Raw genomic sequence first — 13431 nt, forward strand, 5'->3', positions numbered from 1 at the left:
AGTGGGGGTGGTAAGGAGCACTTGGAAGGGCCCCTCTCATCGTGGCTCCGACCCTTTCCGAGTCCAACTTTTGACCATGACATAACTACCAGGCTGCACTGAAAGCAAGCTATGTAATGGGGATGGTGACGGGTGAGCCACGCGGACCTGGCCATGAAGTTCCTTGAGGACCTTAGTGAGTGAGGGCTAGAACATAGGTAGTCATTTCTTCAGTCATATGGTGAAACTGAACCAGTCTGGGAACATGCAGGTTCCAGGGAGTTCTAAGGGGCGTGCCATAAAGGGTCTCGGCAGGAGAGAGCCGGGCCAGTCCCACAGGTGTAACCCGCAGCTGAAAGAGGGCAACGGGGAGCAACTTAAGCCATGTCAGTCCCGTGTCTGCTCTTAATTTAGCCAATTTAGTTTTGAGGGTCTGATTGTGTCTCTCAACCAACCCGGCCGCCTGCGGTCTGTACGCACAGTATAACTGCTGGCGTATGCCCAACTGGGAGCAGAACTCCTTGTTAATCTGTCCAATAAAATGAGGCCCGTTATCAGAACTTAACTGAGCTGGTATGCTGTACCGGGGAATGATTTCCCGCATCAGAACTTTAACCACAGTAGCAACTTTATTATCGGTAGTCGGATACGCCTCAACCCATCTGCTGAACACATCAAATGACCAAAACATATTTATAACATTGACACCTTTCCAACTCAATGTAATCCATTTGGAGCGTCTCAAAGGGACCACTGGGCAACGGGGTTTGCCCCATACCACAAGGGATACCTTTGCCGGTGTGATATTGCTGACAAATCAAACACCGATTACTGATACTCTGGGCCAGCCCCTGCATTTTAGGGTGCCACCAAGTGTCCAGCAACAAATCACTAGTCCCCCGAGTCCCACAATGAGTTGCAAAGTGTACACATTCGATGACCCATAAAGCCAGTACATCAGACATACAAGTCTGATGTGCTGGCGTGGTCCATAAAGAAGAAACAGAATCATATGTAAAACCTAACCGTTTCCACATTTGTTTATCACTCTCAGGAGCATCCTCCTGTAACCTTATGACGCCTTGGATGGTTGGCATTGGTTTGTCAGAGGCAGACCTATTGCAGAACGTTTAGTCTGACTTAACATTTTAGGCACAATCACTTGCTGAATTTGCGCTGCTGTCCGCGCTGCACAATCTGCTTGTTCATTACCAATGTCAACTGGGGTCTTACCGTTTGTATGGGCAGCGCATTTAATGACGGGAATCTGCGCGGGCATAAAGAGGGCCTGCAGTAGGTCTTTAACTAAACCCTGGTGGGATATTTCCGTGCCGGCCGAGGTATGGAATCCCCTATTCTTCCAGAGCTGTCCGAAGTCTTGAACTACCCCGAAGGCGTATCGTGAGTCAGTATAAATATTTACCCGGTGATCTGAAGTGCGTACTCTGTTGGGTCTGAATGATCCACTGCCCTCCTTACCATAGGTCCCAGATCCTTGGCATGGTACTGGTCGTGGACCTGACGTGTAATATGAGGGCCTACAGAAGTTGACTGGCCATAAATGTGGTGGTATTGTTACAAAATCGGCTGTACCTTCTTTTCACGTGACTGTGGCTGTAATCTTGACTGGCCATTCAGTCCCAATTAACGGCCGGTATTTGTCCTCCAACTCCCTGTTCTGTCCGGCTCTGTCATAGGCCAGGGTAATGTGGTGCAGTGAATGTTCAATGTCTAACGTCCACCACTGGGGTGTGATAGAAATATAGCACTGTTGTCTCATCCTCCATGATTGAACCGTTACCCCTTCGTCTCTGCACTCTAGCTGTAGCTGGAAGATACACAGTAAATCTCGGGCCAACAAGTTACAGTCCAATCCAGTAGTCACCACAAACTGATGATCTGTAGACTTATTCTCATAAGTGACTGTCACAGGTTCAGAAATAGGATACTCACACACCTGTCCTTGGAACCCCGACAAATGCTGGGTGTGGTCGGATAGTGGTAGTCGAAGTTCTGATTGCACCGAAGACATGGCTGCTCCAGTGTCGATTACAAATGGGTAATGTTGATCTCCTATCTGCAGAGAGATAATAGGTTCCCTGTCCGATTGGAGAGTCCTTATGACTAAATTAGCTAGTCAATCTTGTGTTGGGAAAGGGTTTGCCTGGGAGAAGTCGGTGTACCTCGTCTGTCCTCCCCTTGGTGGGTACTCGCTCCTTTGGGTCGGGTAGTCTCCTTCTGCTGCCCATCTTTAAAAGGGGCATTCCTGATGCCAGTGATCTGTACGGCCACAATTAAAACATGCATTGTTCCCTCTATATCTGCCCCATCCTCTTTTCCCAGTAGACCAATGGCCCCTCAGAGGGGGTGGCAGTTGTAAAGCTGTTGGTGCATACGGTGGGCCATTAAGAGGGGCTGAGGGTCCATTTGGGTGGGTTTGATATCCTCCCCCGTGTTGATCCACCCACCCAAGGTCACAATATTGGTGTTCCAGCTGGTAAGCCACTGTATCTGCCGCTGGTTGGGTTCTCAGATCATCCTTTTTCATTACATACTCAGTCTTAATCTTTGTAACAGAGCTTCCTTCCTGGCCTACACCCTCCTTCCAATAAAATCTGACTGCCCGGGCCATCTGGGAAGGGTCGTTCTCTGTCCAATTCATGTTATTACATTTCACGGCAGTAGCCACGGAAGGTGGTAGGCAATGCATTAACATAGCACAATATTGAGGGGAATTCTGACCATTTTGGTACAGCAAGTCGCCTGACTGCCCACGGTAGATTTCATTAAATCATTCCAGAAATTCCTCTGGCTCCTCAGTCTTTTTAGGTTTGAGGTCTAAGATAGCAGAGATGTTTATGGGCTTTTGAAATGTGGCATTCAACGCATTCAGGATTTGTGCCCTTCTATCATCGTCCAAGGCATGGGCTTGCTGAAGTGCGGCGTGGCTGGCATAATTCAAGTGGTTGAGATGCCTGCGGTACTCTGCTGGGGTTAAAACCTGCTGGACTAGGGCCCAGAGGTCCCTTGAATCAGCTTGATAAACTGAGATGGTAGTTCTCAGATAGTCCACGAAAGCAGCAGGAGATTTCTTCCTGTTTGGGATTGCAGCCAGAATAGCCATCATCTCACTGGGTCTCCATGGGAGATAGACGTCTATTGTGGGCTGGGCTGCTGCTGTTGCAGCATCAGGGTTGGGTATTTTCCTAATCGGCAACTGTCTCAGAGTCTCACTAAGGGGCGCTTTAGTGGATTCCTCTGGCTCTTCAAAGACTTTGAAGATAGGGGGAGCTCCGGCTCCTCAGAACTATTCCCGTCCTCTTTCTTTGTTCTCATACTTTTCTGTCCTACCATATCGGTCTTAAGGGATCTAGGTGGTATGCGTAATTGTTTCTGGATAGGATCAAGCCCCTCTCTCATTGTCCGAGATCGGGTCCTAGAGCTAACTGGGCTTGTGGAACAGAGCTCCCCTTCTCTAACAGACGGTGAAGGTGCAGAATTAGGACTCAAACTATCAACCGAAGGGACTGGAGAGGTTGGCATGATTTGAATCTGGGGAGCAGTGACTGGATATAAATTATGATACCCCGGTGGTTCTGGAATTAGTGCAGACAATGTTACTGGTGCAGTCGGGACTCTACCCGACATGGTCCAATTCTCTAGGTCATCATCTGCCTCTGTCAATGCAGGGCCGGCCATTGAACTATGTAGCCCATTTTGTTACTCTAGTCTGCTCCGCTAGGTGTCTCCCTCTCTTTACTTGCGTGTTTTTTGAATGCACACTCCTTTTTCAAGATCTCCAAAGTTTTCTGGTTCCCCCCTTCACTAATTGGAATCCCCATTTTAAGGGCATTTTCTTGCCAACTTGATAACATGATCTTATCCCTCTCCTCTTGACAATATTGTCTCCATAATCCAATTAACTCTTTTGCTTTCATACTTTGGCTCTTTTTCCAGATTTCACCGTGAATTTTCTTAATGATGTCCAGATCTTTAGTGCCCCCTAGTGGCCATTCGTCACCCAATTTATTCCTTAAAGTTGCTGACATTTTCCTAAAATCCCTCGCTTTATCTGGATAAATATCACATAATATTTGCAATGAACTGCCTGGATCACTCATGTTATCCAAGCTGTTCCCCATATCTTGAACTAGTCCTCAAGACTGCGTTGTTCGCCACTACAGTCCAAGGATACAATTTTAGCTTAATCAACTATAGTTTCTGTTATAACCTGCCTACTTACCATTGGCTGGGGACTAATGACTATCCCACAATCCTGTGGGAGTATGAGCTTCCCCAATGAGGGGGCGGAGAAACCACTAGTAAACTCCGAGTATAAATAAAGCTGGCCAGTTCAGGAACCAGCAGGAAGGAGTATGTAGCAAGGGAAGTTACTGCTACTGTTATGTATATATGTTATAGTAAATAAATGTTATTACTTTGTATCCTTAAAACTCGTGCTAGATTCTTCGTGGCCCTTACAAAACTGGCGACGAAGATGGGATTCGAACCCACCCGTGCAAATGGTGTCCGGCCTGCGGCCAAACTAGTCCGACGCCCTCATTCGCCAGGGTCTTCGGCGGATTCCTTGGACTTTGCGGGGGAGGGATGTTATAACCTGCCTACTTACCATTGGCTGGGGACTAATGACTATCCCACAATCCTGTGGGAGTATGAGCTTCCCCAATGGGGGGGGGGCGGAGTAACCACTGGTAAACTCCTAGTATAAATAAAGCTGGCCAGTTCAGGAACCAGCAGGAAGGAGTATGTAGCAAGGGAAGTTACTGCTCCTGTTATGTATATATGTTATAGTAAATAAATGTTATAACTTTGTATCCTTAAAACTCGTGCTGGATTCTTCGTGGCCCTTACAAAAGTTTCCAAAACACTCATGGGACTGAACCATCTTTCCGACGTCCTATCAATTCCACATCACACGTGGAACTAAACTATCTTTCCAACGTCCCATCAATTCCAAAACACACACACGTGGAACTAAACCGTCTTTCCGACGACCCATCAATTCCAAAACACATACATGGAACTAAACCGTCTTTCCGACGTCCCATCAATTCCAAAATACACACACGTGGAGCTAAACCGTCTTTCCGACATCCCATCAATTCCAAAACACACACACGTGGAATTAAACCGTCTTTCCGACATCCCATCAATTCCACAATCAACTCAAAACTGAACTATCAATCTTATGATATCCCATCAGTTTTTTTTTTTAACCCTCAGTCGCACCTACATCGACTGAATTTTTAATTTTCTAATCCCCAGACTGACCTTTGATTTCGTCGAGACGATCTTTCCGTACCAACCGCGAGTGACCAGACCAATCAGACCATGAGAAGAGGGGAAAATTAATGTGGTCATTTTCCAGCTACACACATTGTGGGCCCATTTCCACTTTCCTTGTCCAACATCAGTCTAATTCTGATTTCGCAGCAGGCCGGTGATCGTCTGGAGAAATCCCGGGTTTCGGGACCAAATGACAATATTGAATTCTTTACCTGTCAGTCTGGCCTCAATAAAACTCGAGATGGATTTGTAGGTATAGTATTATTTATTTTTAACCAACTTGCAAGGCTGACTCGCTCCACAGAGATTCAGAACTCACAAGCGGTCTCGTGGAGCTCCAGAACCAAGTGCTATCGGAGACAAAGAAATCTTTACAAATCTCATTCAAATGGCATCAAGTTTCACATACAAGGTTTCCATAGGTCATCCTATACCCCTCCTGACCTGGCCTTATATCCTGATTGGCTCACTTCACATTCCTTAACCCTGGGCCTCTTGTTACCCAGCATCCTTTTCTCCACCTTTGCCATGCTTTCTGAATCCCTTTGTCCTTTGTTTGTGAACTCACTACGATCAGACAGGCTCACATCTACATTATTGTAACTAATAATTGAACTAACTATTTTATTTCACATTTGTTTCTTCAATTCCTCAAGCGGGGAACCCGAACAGCGTAAAGATGCTATGGAGGGCCTTGATGACGGTGGTTGCGGTCATGTCGGGGCAGGGGATGGCGAATGGGAACCGGGAGCACTCGTCAATCATATTCAGGAAGTATGTGTTGAGGTCGGTGGAGGGGAGGGGGCCTTTGAAGTCCATACTGAGGTGTTCAAAAGGACGGGAAGCCTTTATCAGGTGCGCTTACTCTGGCCTGTAGAAGTGCGGTTTGCACTCTGCGCAGATTTAGCAATTCCTGGTGACTGTCCTGACCTCCTCAATGGAGTAGGGCAGGTTGCGGGTCTTGATAAAGTGGAAGAAGTGAGTGACCCCCGGGTGGCAGAGGTCCTCGTGGAGGGCTCGGAGGCGGTCCACTTGTGCATTGGCACATGTGCCGCGGGACAGGGCATCAGGAGGCTCGTTTAGCTTCCCGGGACGATACAAGATCTCGTAGTTATAGGTGGAGAGTTCGATCCTCCACTGCAAGATCCTATCGTTTTTTATCTTGCCCCGCCGTGCATTATCGAACATGAAAGCAACTGACCGTTGGTCAGTGAGGAGAGTGAATCTCCTGCCGGCAGGTAATGCCTCCAATGTCGCACAGCTTTTACTATGGCCTGGGCCTCCTTTTCGACTGAGGAGTGGCGGATTTCGGAAGCATGGAGGGTACGTGAGAAGAAGGCCACGGGTCTGCCCGCTTGGTTGAGGGTGGCCGCCAGAGCTACGTCAGACATGTCGCTCTCGACCTGGAAGGGGAGGGACTCGTCGATGGCGTGCATCGTGGCCTTTGCAATGTCTGCTTTGATGCGGCTGAAGGCCTGGCGGGTCTCTATCAACAGGGGAAATACTGTGGATTGGATCAGGGGACGGGCCTTGTCGCATAGTTCGGGACCCACTGGGCATAGTAAGAGAAAAACCCTAGGCAGCGCTTCAGGGCCTTTAAGCAGTGAGGGAGGGGGAACTCCATAAGGGGACGCATGCGTTCAGGGTCGGGGCCTATAACTCCATTTCGCACTACGTAGCCGAGGATGGCTAGGCAGTCGGTGCTAAACACGCATTTATCCTTGTTATACGTAAGGTTAAGGATCTTTGCGGTCTGGAGGAATTTTCAGAGGTTGGTGTCGTGGTCCTGTTGGTTGTGGCCGCAGATGGTGACATTATCGAGATATGGGAATGTTTGCCCGTAAACCGTACCGGTCAACCATTCGGTCCATCTCGCGCTGGAAGACCAAGACCCCGTTAGTGACACCGAAGGGAACCCTTAAGAAGTGGTAGAACCGCCCATCTGCCTCGAAGGCAGTGTATTTGCGGTCACTAGTGCGGATGGGGAGCTGGTGGTAGGCGGACTTAAGATCCACCGTGGAGAAGACCTTGTAATGCGCGTTCCTGTTTACCAGGTCGGATATGCGGGGGAGAGGGTACGCGTCCAGCTGCGTGAACCTGTTGATGGTCTGACTGTAGTCGATGACCATCCTATGCTTCTCCCCAGTCTTTACCACCACTACTTGAGCTCTCTAGGGACTGTTGCTAGCTTCAATGACTCCTTCCCTCAGTAGCCTTTGGACCTCTGACCTAATAAAGATCCGGTCCTGGGCACTGTACCGTCTGCTCCTGGTGGCGACGGGTTTGCAATCCGGGGTGAGGTTCCCAAACAGGGAAGGCGGATTGACCTTGATGGTCGCGAGGCTACAGACAGTGAGAGGGGGTATAGGGCCACCAAATTTGAAAGTTAATCTTTGGAGATTGTACTGGAAGTCTAAACCTAGGAGTGTGGCCGCGCAGAGGTGGGGAAGGACGTAGAGCCGGCAATTTTTGAACTCCCTTCCCTGGACCGTGAGGTTTGCTACACAAAACCCCTTTATCTCAACTGAGTGGGAACCGGAGGCCACGGAGATTTTTTGATTAACTGGGTGGACGGGGAGAGAACAGTGTCTTACCGTGTTGGGGTGTATGAAGCTCTCCGTGCTCCCAGAGTCGATTAAGCAGGACGTCTTGTGCCCGTTGATTAGTACTGTTATTGTAGCAGTTGAGAGTGTTCGAGGCCGGGACTGGTCCAGGGTCACCGAGGCTAATCGCGGCAGCAGTTGAGTGTTCTCTTCGGGCGGTGTGTGTTCAGCCGAGCTGGGGTCTTGGGAGTCCATCCAAGATGGCGGCGCCCATTGGTCGCACATGGCGTCCGCGGGACAAGATGGCGGGGCCCGGGGGCCGCACGTGGCCCTGGAGGAGGAAGATGGTGGCACCCGCTGGCCGCACGGGGACCGTGGAAAGGGTTGTGGTGGCGTCCGTATTTGCCACCGGAGACCGCAGCGACTGCACGGGCCTGGCATACCACCACGAAGTGACCCTTTTTACCGCATCCCTTGCAGGTGGATGCACGGGACGTACAACGCTGCCGGGGGTGCTTTGCCTGCCCGCAAAAGTAGCAGTGGGGCCCCCCAGGGTTGCCAGGCCGCCTTGCAGCACAAGCTTGTGGGGGGATGGGAGATGTCTCGGGGTCGGCTGCGGAGGGGTTCCACGCTGCCCAGTGGGTGCCGCGCGGTCGGGGACGTAAGCGCGGGCGTTTCGGGAGGCCACATCCAGGGAGCCTGCAAGGGCCCGTGCCTCCTTGAGGCCTAGAGTGTCTTTCTCCAGCAACCGCTGGCGGATTTGGGAGGACAGCATACCTGCAATGAAAACGTCCCGGATCAAATGTTCTGTGTGGTCGCTCGCCGAAACTTGCGGGCAGCTGCAGTTTCTCCCCAACACCAGGAGCGCATGGTAGAATTCTTCCAGCGATTCCCCAGGGATTTGTCACCTCGTTGCTAGCAGATGTCGGGCATAGACCTGGTTTACCGGGCGAATATAATTTCGTTTTAGCAGCTCCATTGCTGCATCAAAGTCGTCCGCGTCCTCGATGAGGGTGTAAATTTTCGGGCTCACCCTCGAGTGCAGGACTTGCAATTTCTGTTCTCCAGTGGATGTGTTTTCGTCCGTTCTGAGATATCCGTTAAAACACGCCAGCCAGTGCTTGAAGGTTGCTGCTGAGTTTGCCGTGTGGTGGCTGAGTTGCAGACTCTCCATCCTTTTAAATCTAGCTTATTAAATTGATGCACGATCAATGACCACTAAAGCAAGGTTGTAGTCCAACTGAAGGCTTTAATATGCTAGATGTTTCCCCCAGCAGCTCAGGTACAGAAAGAAGGCTGCTGGGTGGGCACGGGCTCTTATAACCCACCTTGCAGGGCGGAGCTACCATACAGGTTGACCAATAGGAAACATACAATATCTACCAATGGTGTTCCAGCATTACCAGGTACCGTAATACCTCTACACATACTACCACAGTGCCCCTTTCGATAAACTTTCCCCTGACCACTGCCTTAAGTACCTCCCATAGCAGGGGGGCCGAAACCCTCACTCGCTCACACACCTCCTCATCTACTAACAATCCACATCTAACCTCCGCTGAGGGCGCTGCCCCCCCGCCCCCACCCCCACCCCCCGTCCACTTCCAAGTCTAGCCAATGCGGCGCGTGGTCCGAGACCACAATCACCGAATACTCCGAGCCGACCACCCCCACCAGCAGACCCTTACCCATCACAAAGTAGTTGATCCGGGAGTACACCCTATGCACATGGGAGAAGTACGAAAATTCCTTCGTCCTCGGGCTCCCAAACCTCCACGGATCCACTCTCCCCTTGCACTCCATAAGCCCTTTTATCTCCCTCACCACCGCCGATTGTGGACTCGACTGGTCCAATTTTGGCTCAATGACTGTATTAAAATCCCCCCCATTATCAGCCGGTGCAAGTCCATGTTCGGAATCTTCCCTAGCACGCACCTCATGAATTTGACGTCATCCCATTTTGGGGCACAGATGATCACTCGGACCATTGGCGTCCCCTCCAGTTTCCCACTCACCATTACGAACCTTCCCCCCGAATCTACTACTATATTCCCCACCTCAAATGCTACCCGCTTATTTATTAGCACCGCCACCCCACGCGTCTTCATGTCTAATCCTGAGTTTTGGGCCTACCCACCCTTTCCTTAGCCTAGTCTGATCCCCGATCTTCAGGTCCGTTTCCTGTAAAAATGTCACATCCGTATTTAAACTCCTCAAATGCACGAACACGTGCGACCGGCCCATTCAGTCCTCTCACATTCATGTCGTTTCCCCCCCCCCCCCAATCAGCCATAGCCCCTATTAGGTCAGCCCCCAGCCCGCGTCATGGGACCCTCCAGGCCCGCCCTCGGATGCCCACCGTCACTGATCCTCTCCTTATCGCACTTCCACTGCCCCACCCCTGTCAGCAGTCCCTCCCCAAACAAAATAATAATCTCAACCTCCTCCAGCACTCTAACCACCTGCTCACACCCCACTGCGCTCCCGTGAGCTAACCTATCCAGTTAGCCCGACAGCCCCCCGCCCATGGCGCCAAACATCCTGCTTTTCCACCCCCCACCGCCCGCTCACACATGGTTGAAACAATAACAATAAGAAAAAAGGTGCACTCGCCCAACAGGATCCTCCAGCATCACACCAAAGAACCCCACAAGAAAGAAAAACGACCCGAGTGAAAAAAGGTTGTCCCCTGAACCCCCCTCCCCAAAGAAACAGAGCAATAACAACCCCCCCCCCCGGCACAAGGGGGGGCAGACATTCACTCACACCTCCTCCAAAGTTCAATGTCCTCCTTCTCCTGCCAGTCCATTGTCTCTCACAAACTCCATTGCCCCCTCGGGAGCTCCAAAACAATACTCATGACCATTGTGGGTCACCCAGAGGCAGGCCGGGTACAGCATCCCAAACTTCACCCCCTTCTTAAAGAGGGCAGTCTTGACTTGGTTGAAACCCTCTCTCCTCTTGGCCAGTTCCACACCCAGGTCCTGGTATACCCGGAGTTCATTACCTTCCCAGGAATATCTCTTCGTCTGCCTGGCCCACCTCAAAATTTTCTACTCATCCAGGATCCAATGTACCCTCACCACCATCGCCCGTGGCGCCCGTTCGCCTGTGGCTTCATCATCATTGCCCTATGTGCCCGATCAACCTCCAGGGACCGGACAAAGGCCCCCTCCTCCATCAACTTCTCCAGCATTTTGGCTACATAAGAGCCTGCTTCCGCTCCCTCGATGCCCTCTGGCATCCTACAATTCTCTAATTCTGCCTCTGAGAACGATTCTCCAGGTCCTCCACTTTCTCCTTGAGCATCATCCCAACATCCCAATTTCGGCCGCCAACAAGGTAAGCTGTTCCCACCGCCTCCTCCACCTTCTGGATCGCCTGGCTCTGGGTCACCAGCCTCAGCTCCAGTCGGTCGATCCCAGCTTTCAGCTGGTTTGCCACCATCGCCGGGTCCTCCAGAGCCTCCCTCCTCTGCTGACTGAACTTTTCATTCAAAAAGTCTGTCAACTGCTCCATTGATCATTGGGCTGGTAGGGCTGAACCCTTACTCTCCGCCATCTTTCCCTGTGTCGCATAAAGAGTTTCTTGCTCTTGCAGCTCCTTTCTTCTAAATCCACTTCTGGTCAACGAATCCATTCACCAATGGAGTATAGTCTTCCTCCACCACCCCTGCATCCTTTTCCTTCAAAACATCCGCCCGGCAACCGGGGAAAAGGACCAAAAAGACCACCTCGAGCGGGAGCTACCAAATGTGCGACCATTCACACCATGGCCACCACCGGAAGTCCTAAATATAACTGATCCTTGAATATATTCAATGACCCAGCCTCCACTTCGCCCTGAGAAAGAGAATTCCAAAGCTTAACGACCCTCTAAAATCCTTCTCATCTCCCTCTTGTCTCACATCAGTCAGCCAGCTTGACCTCACCACCATCTCCCCCTCCACGACTTCTTGATTTGTCATGCTACTTGTCCGACATCCAGAATTGATTAAAATGATATTTTCTCAAAGTAAATATTGGGAAGACCAAAGCTGTAGGGCGGAATTCTCCATTGCCCGACGCCGATATGATAATCTGTGATTGGGCCGAGAATCGACTCCGATGCCCAAATCGGGGTCGGCACTGGTTTGATGCCGGTCAGCCATGCTCCACCCCCTCAGAAATGGTGTCATCGCGCCGCGCGCCTTTGCAACGTCGTTGACGCGTCATCAGCCCAATGAGCCGAGTTCCCGACGGTGCAGGACACGTGCGGTCTCAGCCATGCAGGAACCCGGCGTGGCGGCTGCAGATGTTTCCAGAGCTGCCACAATTGACCGGGATCCGTGCTACTGGCCGGAGTGCTTCTGCGAGGGCTGGAGGGACTGGTGGGGGGTGGCCGGTGGTATGCTGTAGGGTCGCGGATGGTGGGTCAGGTCCACGCATGGTGGGCGCCATGTTGTACGGCGCAACTGCTACTGGTCATCAGCCGTGCACATGTGTGGCCAGGGACCCGCCCATTCTCCAGCCGTTTTCGGCACGAGAGCCGGGGGTTTCACGTGGCGCTGGTGCTCACCACTCACTGATCCCGGAATTGGTGAGGAATTCACGCCAAACTTTTGGTCGTAAATGACCACACGTGCTCCGTTGCCGTCAACATTTAGTCGCTGAAACGGAAAATCCAGCCCTTAGTCTTCAATCTTTGCCACTGATTTCTTTGCTGCCTGTAGCTGAAACAGACTGTTTGAAATCTTGGCATTCTATTTGACCCTGAGTTGAACCTCCGATCACATATTCTGTCTGTCACCAAGACCAACTGTCTCAGTGCAAACAACATCAAAGGTGGTCAGTACAAACAGTGCAAGAATATCCTAAAACATTGCAGCTGACCGGTCCATATGGAGGTAAGCATTGATATTTAGTTAAGCATGCATCAAGGACCATCTACGGCTAACTCGTGACATCCAATGCACCTAGAGGAAGGCCAGAGGTGGCGCAGCTGCAGAAGTTCCCCCAAGCACCAACAGCAACAACATGAACTTCCAGTTCTGTGGACGTCCATGCTGATTTCACGCTGGCTCTTCAGTCATTAGAGGACCCACAGAAAATGATGAAGTCACTTGCAGCTTGGTGTACTCAAATAATGAGGAGTCTACCACCAATATAGGAGCTGGTAAAAGAGCTGACTCTATTGAATTAAGGTATAATTCAATATATTATACCTCAGATATTATGGAGTTTATTGTAAACAAACAATGAAAATGAAATGGAAGAATAGTCCACTCTAGAAGTGACAAAGGTATGGAGGAGCATGTCAGCAACCAATCAATTGATGCACAGTAAATAATATTACATAATATGATACTCTTGATATTTTGTTTAAATTCTTATTTTGGTGAAGAAAAATTTTAGTTATTGAAGAAATAAAGCAGCATTTTGTGATTTGACTGGTTCACTTTTTTTTCCTTTATTGGTGGAATCTCCTGATTGATTATTCAGGATTGAATGTTCTTGCGTAAATTTAATAGCTTCTGGCTTTCCAGCTACTTGCTTTGTTTTGAAATTGTATATTATGTCTTTAATTTCCTGCTATTGTACTTTGAAGGAATAAAATATCAAGC

Source organism: Scyliorhinus torazame, chromosome 3 (assembly GCF_047496885.1).
Source record: "Scyliorhinus torazame isolate Kashiwa2021f chromosome 3, sScyTor2.1, whole genome shotgun sequence".
In the NCBI taxonomy this organism is placed as follows: Eukaryota; Metazoa; Chordata; class Chondrichthyes; order Carcharhiniformes; family Scyliorhinidae; genus Scyliorhinus; species Scyliorhinus torazame.